Source organism: Halyomorpha halys, unplaced genomic scaffold (assembly GCF_000696795.3).
Source record: "Halyomorpha halys isolate HHAL.00 unplaced genomic scaffold, Hhal_1.1 Scaffold2334.1, whole genome shotgun sequence".
NCBI lineage: Eukaryota > Metazoa > Arthropoda > Insecta > Hemiptera > Pentatomidae > Halyomorpha > Halyomorpha halys.
The window spans coordinates 115,403-124,621 of record NW_027113726.1 but is presented as its reverse complement, the minus strand read 5'-3'; the positions used below and the strand labels follow the sequence as shown (position 1 = coordinate 124,621).

Here is a 9,219-nt window from a genome sequence, read left to right as displayed (position 1 = left end):
AGAGCAGAATTTGAGATCTATCCACTATAACAAAGTAACAAACACAGAGCGAAGTGTATATCGAACTGTACCTGCGGCCATGACACATGAGACTCTGCATGAAAAAATAAATAAATAAAATAACATAATGATAAAATAATATAATCTCTAGTCACATTTACACTCTTATATGTAATATTTACACAATCGACCTGAGGATCCCTGCAACCTCTCTATCCCCCACGTGTGAGGGGCAGAGCAGAGCTCAAAAGATCCCAGCGCATCCCTCTCGCCGCATCACTGGTAGTGAACCAGTGCAGGCTGAGCAAGTGCGCTAAAGGTTTGTAAGTTAGTAAGTGTTTGTAGAAACTGCACTCTTTTTTTTAATTATTTATAAATAAATTCACTACTACGTTATCTAGTATTACATAACGTTACATATATTATATGTACGTTAAGTCAATAAAATTTTCTACGATTGGAAACTGAAATGAGTTGTTATATTATAATATATTTATAGGTATATATTTATACATACCGTACATATATTAAATTATAAAACAATATGTTCAATGTTAGAAACCTTAGTTTAATCCGATCCATAGCTTAAAAATATAATAGACTAATGGTAATTTAAGTAAAGAAACCCAATAGTTTTTAACCAAGTTCTATTGTTAAAATCATATTTAAAAATATTAATTTTTTCATCCTTTACGATTTCCTTTTTCTCTTCATCAATGAAAACTGTACTAATAATTAACAGTTACATAATCTTAGCGTAGAGCATTAGGATTAGTTGATCTATTGATCTATGACTCGCCTTGTTAACAAATAATTTCGTTCATTTAAATTTGTAAATTGAAGGCGATAATTTAAATAGTAAAAATCAGTATTGTACTAACTGCACTACGAAGTCACGGTTACTCATAGTTACTCATACTTATACCACAACTTCTATAAGTGGTATATAAATGTGGTTAGTGTAGACCATTTAGATAAGTTGTATTTAATTCTCTAATTATAACCATATTTATTAAATGAAGTTTTATTTAAAACTTTTTTCTGAATAAATCACCTCCTAAGAAATTATGTTTATATTAGTAAAAAACTGAAAATTTAACTCGATACAAAAACTAGTAACAACAAGTACAATGTTTTTTCTATTAGAAGGTTTGTCGTTTTGTATTGGGTAAGTTTTTGTGAAAAGTCCTTCTTTCTTTATTTTACGAATTTTCCTTTATCAACATTTCTTCTGGATGAACTATCTTTCCAGTTGTTACATCTTCCTTTTTTGTCCTTTGTATCCACATTAGAATACTTTTTCGCAAACTGAATGTTTCATAAGGTAGACTAATTTTAAGTGATAACTAAATTAAAATATCGAAGTAGTCTACATCATAAAACATTTAATTTATAATTGTACTTTAATATGGAAGAAGAAAAAAAGACTTCGCTACCAGAAAGATCGTTTGAGTTATTGATAGATGGAGGAAGAGTCCCACAACATTGATAAAAGATTATGTAAGTTTATGTATGTTAATGAAATTATTATTGCCATTGATGAAGACGTAGTTGCGAAATAAAGACATTAATAAGATTTCTCACAAAAATACTTTATATAAGAAAAAACTTCTAACACGAAACAATTTTACTGATAATTTCGTTATTTTAAAATTATAAATAGAAAAGGATTTAATAAATAATAATAATTTATAAAAAGTACTGACAGCGGTGGGATTCGAACCCACGCCCTTTCGGACTGGTGCCTAAAACCAGCGCCTTAGACCGCTCGGCCACGCTGCCTTCGTTCAACTCTCACACAACTAAACATTAACAAACAATAGAAAAAAAATTAATTTCTTATTTATGGTTAAAGAAGATCACAATAGAGGTAATAGTCACCTTAGTCTGTTAATTATCCCATTAAAATAAAATGGGTTACTAAAAAACAGACCTTTAATGATTTATTGACTAATATATATAGACTAATATAATTAAAATATTCTTAATTCTGCACGTATAAACTTATGTTTATGGTGATTTATTTTCAGTATTTCATTATTATAGTTTGCTTTCATTATTTATGGATTCTTTTTATTTTTTGTTTTTTTTATATTCTTAAAATAATTTTATTTGCTATCTAATCTACACTACTGCTCTTCCTAATTTTTTTTTTTTTTATTAAAATACATTTGAGTTCTTGTTTTTAGAAATTACTAAATGAAGGCAATCAAATTAATAATCGGACCCACATATCGGAACCAACTAACATGGTTGAGAAATCATGTTTAATAAGCTATCTTTCATTTATTCTAGAATGATTTTCTCAGGATGAATCTAAGGACAAGCATTCTCTATTCCAGCGGAATACCGAGTGGATATATTAGGTTTTGATAGAAAATCTCTTAATAGGTCAAATTATCTTAGATTAGTATTTAAAAATCAGAATATATAGAAAAATAAGAAACAAAATATAATTTTTTGATATATAGGAAGATGGTCAGGGTTGCGGTCACAGGTGAAACAAAAATAGTTTACAACTACATTACAACTACTATACATCTTCATATATATCAATTTTTACGGTCAACTATATATACATATATATATATAATTTTTTGAGTTTCCAATAGGCACAATTATTCAATACTCTTAACTGGCTTGCTTTTTGTCATTATATTTGAGATTAATGCAGGAAATCTTTTTCCCCTAATTTAATACAAATGTGTTATATAGTTACACTCCTACATATAATTATGAGTCTTTTTTTATAGTTTCGTGTTTATTTAATTGTATTCCCTATCATTGCCTTACATAATCATTTTCATTTTAAAAAATAAGTTTCCAAAAAAATTAAAATGCTGATTTATCGAGATACAATTTTTTTACGAAAAAATGTATTTGTTATTAGAACTATTTAATTGCACTAATTGATCCGTATTAAAAAAATTGTTTGTTTGTTAAAAAAATTTTATTGCATGCTGCATTTTCGGGACTATTCTTTAAGACTTTTTTTGTTTTTCTGTAAACCCAAATTGTTGGTGCTACCGGCGCGTATACGTGCATTTATCACTGATGCGCGGTCATAAGGGCTTAAGTCGAAAAAATTAATTTTTCAGGAGAACAAAAACAAAGTTCAAAACATTGTGTAAAATTTAATTATTGATATTATTATAATTGTCATTTTTATAAAACAATATAATAATAAGTCTTTCTGAAGCACAAAGACCTTATTATCAACCAGTAGGTCTGATTTGGTGCTATAATACGGCATAATCTCCAAATGCTCAAAAAAGTGACTTAAGCACTTATGACCGTGCATCAAAGATATATATTTTTACGTTTTCTCGCTTAAATTTCTGTTTACCTATAATTTGTTTCGATCATTTATCTGCTCATAGAAAAATACTACCTTAACAAAAAAAAAATAACTTATTTTTAAATCCTTTTTTATACTAATTTATAGACGTATTTTTAAAACACCAATTATATTTTTCATATAGTTTATTTCAATTCAGAAATAAACATGCATATAAAATTAAAATCTGGACATAAGTTGTCTTCCATTATTTTTTTGGGTTGAATTTTATAATCATAAGGCGCTCTGTTACTGACTAAAAAAACCCAGGTTCGAATCCGGCTGTGGCAGATAATCATTTATCCTATTACTGTAGCTGTGAGTCAACCCTGTGGGTTTGGGAGCCCTTCGGGGTCCACCCAGTCTTATTAAATAGGGCCCATAATTTGGGAAAATCAGACGGTTGAACGTAATTCTGATCTAAGGACTTCCTTGCACAACCATATCTTGTAACAGTACTTCCTTACCCCTGACCCTTCATGGGCTGTACTGGTACAGATTTATTATATTTTATATAGGAATAATATAAAGTATTTTATTTTTAAGAAGAAACAAAAAAGAAATTTGTTCCCAATGATGTTATATTTTTTTAAACTTTTAAAATGACCCATGTAATACATCTGATTCACCCATAAAAGAGTTCACAAGTTACTTTTTAAAACGTCCTCATATAGCAGAGGAAGCGAAATCCCTAGAACTGGAATATTTCTCCAGAACTATGGCTCCCGCTATCTCTGGCGGATTTACTTTTTCTTTCCGTTATTACTGTCAAACTTCCACTTCGTTGGACCTCAGCTCGTATTTCTCTCTCACCACGTCCCTCGTGGTAATAGACTATTTCCCAAAGTATTTTATCAAATCTTTACCCCATCAGTCGTGAGAAAAGAAGATAACTCGTCATGAAATAGGATATTCTACTCAGCTTGTGATTTCCTGGATAGTTACAATGATAAAAATGTCTGTTAGTACAAAAATGAAACAATAATAAAAAAAAAAGTCAATTTATTGCTTTAGATAATATGATACAAATTTATTGTTATATACTGACATTATTTTGAAAATTTTTATATATTTTCCATTGGAATAAGACTGATAAATTAATAAACTTATTGTTTAATAGAGTATGAACTCAATTATTTATTTATTATTTTTATCTTGTCTTCATGCGTTATTGAATAGAACATTAGCATAAATATTGATTTTACTGTTTTAAAATGTTTGTCAAAAACTCATTGTATCTCCTAAATCAAAATTATGTTTATTTTTCGATACATGTTGCACCAATGCTGTTTTATTTGGGTCCTTATCCTGATCTTTTACATCATTATTATGCTGATGTATTCTTTCACCCAATAATTGTTTCTTTTCTCCTGGTAACATGTACCCAAAAATAAGCATAATTTGGATTTTGAAAATAAAATGATTTTGCATAAAGAAAACAATACCTTTAAAAGAAAAATGTTGGAGGCTATTTATGTATCAGGGAATATCAATTATACTGTTTATTGTAAAACAGATACAAACATTATGAACCTGTATTATGCTGAAATTTTAAGCAAGGTTAATTTATAACCATCATGTTTATTTTCTTGTTTCGTTAAGACAATTAATGTAAAATTAAATTTGATATGTTTTTTTAATACTAATATAAATGAATGAATGAACTAGAATAAAATTGAAAATATAATGAAGATATAGCAAATCTGTGATGTTGAGCGAGCTTACTCGATGTAGTGTTGATATTGTGATGAGTTGAAATAGAGATTGTAAACTAATTATTTTAATAATTTTAGCTGTTAAAATAATAGATAATTTAGTACATTATGATAAGGATTAATTTATTAGTGCATATTTTTCCTAATTACAGAAGTTTTATAGGTGATTGACTAATGAAAAATAATTTACAACGGCATAATGCCCTTCAATTATGCGATAACTAATGTTTTGGCTGTAATAGTGTGAATAAGATAGGAAATGTAATTTTTCATAATGTTTTTAAAATTAATTATAATGAATAGAATGTATTTAATTTTTAAATAGTGTTAAGATAATACGAGTAAAAAAGTAGACTCTATTTTATGGATGTTTTTGTTACAACTAATAAAATTATAACTTTTGAAATATTATTTTTAGGATAAAATTTAATTTTTATATTAAACGTTGTTTTGCGTCATGAAGATTATTTAAAAATATGTTCTTGAGATCCTCACCTCTGTACAACTCCTTCCCTTATAAGAAATCTCACAAATACAGCCTTGGGGTGTCAAAATACCACCCCATGTGGTATAAATAATACGATTGATGATATGTATTAGATTATATTGAGATACTAAACTTTTTATAAAAAACTTATATTTATTCATAAAAAAAAAATTGTCAAACCCCAAAACTGTTGCTATTCATTGCAGTCCACGTTTAATGACTTAGTAATTTTCTTTACGTGGAATAATTGAGCCTTAATTGTAAAAAATATATTTTATCTTTAAAGTTAGATTTTGTTAGAATATCGTAACTGTTAACCACCGTGTGTATTTTAGTCCTTGAGGCTTAGGAGTAATCACAGTGGTTGAATTTTGTAAGCTTGCCAATGCACGAGGAAAGGAGAATTTTGTGAAATAGTGAACTTCAATATGTGGAGAAGACATCCGATCTATTAGATATTTTCTCGTCTTCAGCCGTCCTCTGAGTATGCGACTTTCTGCCCTTGAAACTCTATGCTCAAGGTACCGTCATTTTCAAACTATAGTTTCCATACAAGTAATTACTCGGCTACTTTCTTTTTTATGATCTAGTGATAACCTAGTATTTAAGTGTAGATAGGCCTTTATGAAATACAAAATGTGAGAACAGATTAATAATCACGTTGTTATCAAATTGTTATCATTTCTATAATACTGAATTTATTTCGTGAATGTAGGCTCCGTGGCAGAAAATGTTTTTTCTGTGGCAAAGCACATGTAGTGTCCGTTGTTGTCGTTCATGAACCCTAATGAAGCTTTGTTCATAGAAAATAAAAAATAAAAAAATTGACTTGATTTTGGCTATTTTACAATATTGCTTTATTCAAGTTTTTTTTTAATTACTGCTCAATTTGCTATCAGTAAATGTTTTTAAGTATATGATACGCCTGCTTCCTATCATGGGATTTCAGTGCCAGGACGGGGAAGTTCCCTTCCAAGTTTTTTTTTGTGATAGATCTCCTTGAGAGATTACGACCTCGTCCTCGTACATTAACAAATACTCTGGATAAGTGGTTTGTTTTAAAGATAAGGATAAGAAAGGGTCTAGTTGGGGATGGAAATGGGCGTCTTCTGTACGCTGTCCACCATCAGCAACTTTTCTCCAGTACTACTAAACTGATTTTGTTTTAAGATGGCTCAATCACTGGTCACCCAAGGATGATCTTCGAACCTTGACACTGACATCCGCCATTTTTGTTTATGGAGACAATTTATAGATTTCATATAATGCAGTCCGTGGTTCTTTATTGAGATTTCGGTTTTGGTACCAAATACATAGGTCTCCCCTTCTAAACTTAGTATTACCATCTACCATTTTGTTTCAAAATGGCAACCGGTTTAAGGTTAATTAAGTTCGGGAATAATGTATTTATAAAGATAATGAAACAATGTGTATTTTTTTTTATTGCTCTTGTCTCGACCCTTAATTGGATTCTCTTTTCCTGTTCTCATTTCGTTGAGTAAATAAAGCATTTATTTGATAGATTTAAGAAATTAAATTTTATCTGTTTTGAATAAATGTCTTGAACCAACGGTTAGCGCCTTTGTTAATCAATTTTAGCCGGTTCTTCATACCGTAGCTGCAAAACTATCCTACTTTGATTTCCCAATAACGAAACATTAAACAAGAGTTGTTGTGGTTCTGAATCATTCCATAAACCTCAGCAACCAAACAATTCTACTTTCGATAAAAGGAAATATAAGGTACCATAGCCTGACAATATTGATAGATCTCAGGATGCCAAATAAACCCAATTTCCTAGATCCCTGTCTTCAAAAAATACTAACTGAAATATTCTTTCCCGGTCTATTGTACTTGGTCAGTCGATAGCACCATTAGCCTTAGTCTCATTTATTTCATTTTCTTTCTTAAGTTATGATAACAGGTCTTACCCGGTAAAACCCCCGGAAAGCGACGGTCCTATATCACTTTTATAATATTAGCTTAAAATGGGAAGAGAAGACTTTAAGATAGTTAAATCGAGCAATATGTAAAAAGCACATGAAATTGAAAAACGGCATGAAACCATCGACTTCTGCCCTCCGTGGTAGCCTTACTTATCTGACGTTTAAAGCGAGTAGGTTGGTCGATGAACGACATGTCACGATCTCACAAGGGGAGATCATATAACAAAAAAAAGGCAATTCTTTCCCGCCGGACCCGCCCCGCTAAGACCCCCGGGGAACAACGGTCCTATGTCACTTCTCATATATTAGCTCAAAACGGGAAGAGGAGTCTCAATGTGCGCCCGCCCACTTCATTTGTTACATAATTTAGCAATCATATAGTTACTCATAACAATTTATTACATGATTCATAGACCAATTTCATGGTCAGAAAAAATATTTATGATAAGATTACATTATACTTATAATAGGTCCTATGCGAGATGTAACTTGAGATTCGTGAATATATTATCCACATTTTAATATCAATTAGCTATTTATGCATTTACTTAGGTGTATATTTTTCCCGATGAAAGTTAAATGAGAGAAAATTATTTAGTTTTAAAGTGTTTATTTTCCCTTGGGATTTAAGGGATAATTTTGCACATAAATCCCCAAACCCGATATTTGAATTACAGTAATTTCCATTAGCGAAACAAAATTGTAATTATTCATTTCAATACTTTGCTTAATTAGCATTGCTTTTCTTTATGTAATTAACAATGTTCGCTTTTAAATATTTTAGAATTCATAAGAAAAAGTGTATATATTCCTATTTTGTTACTCATTTATTAATTCACATCAGTGTTGGACCCACGGAACCCCTAGCTATGGTTTTTCAGGTATTGAAATATCTTTTTACTCACGGATATCTGATCCATACATTCCTTTTGAAACATAGATGAGTATATATACTGTACTCATCTATGTTTCAAAAGGATACTAATTAATATTCCGCTAACATTCTCTTCTTGAAAATAGTAAATCGTAAATTTATTATTACTTGAAGTGATTAGATACCAATATCTTTCGTTTTGTGGGAGCTCCAATTTGTTATATTTTCTGAGATGGGATTCACACTAAATTTAAAAAAAAAAATTTCTTTTTTATTACCAGTCTAAGTTTAGATTTAGTTATTGAACGCAAATAATCCAAATTGTATTGCTTCGTTGTTGTTTATTACTTTAAAAAAATATTTCGTTTATGCCATTATCACTGGTGACATAGAACAGGAAGAGGTAAAAGTGGAAGTTATCAACTCAACTGTTAATACCTTCATCCTAAAAGCGGAAGAGGATCAAAGGAATAAAACGAAAAGACTGGTTGTTTCTAATTTACAGTGGAGGGAACGTCCACTTTGAACCGGTAATAACTCCTAAATACGATATATTTAATCCTAAAAACCTTTGATGGTTTGGAGATTTAGGCATCTTTACAATCACAAGTTCAAATCGATGACATTTGATGATTGGACATTGCTTTTAATTTTTACTAATGTTTCGTGTGATTTTAGTTTTTGAAATAAGATTTCTATAGATTTAAGTGCAATATTATAATTATCGTTTTTATATATTATAAATTTGTTGATTCATTCTCAATTTTTTCTTCTTTCTTTTTTAGGAGGCTCTAGAACTGATTCTTTTTAATGCTTGGGTTAGTAGGGAAAAAAAAAACAAACTCGAATTTCAGAATTAT

The 9,219-nt window shown here is 29.7% G+C and overlaps 1 protein-coding gene and 1 non-coding gene across 2 annotated transcripts in view; one reads left to right on the top strand and one right to left on the bottom strand.

The window, feature by feature from the left end:
- Nucleotides 1–9,219, top strand: part of LOC106691425 (uncharacterized) — a 118,019-nt gene that overhangs the window by 2,797 nt on the left and 106,003 nt on the right. The gene's annotated exons all lie outside the window — the stretch shown is intronic.
- TRNAL-UAG (transfer RNA leucine (anticodon UAG)) lies at nucleotides 1,703–1,782 on the bottom strand. Its single transcript has one exon. It is a non-coding gene; the product is annotated as a tRNA-Leu (tRNA).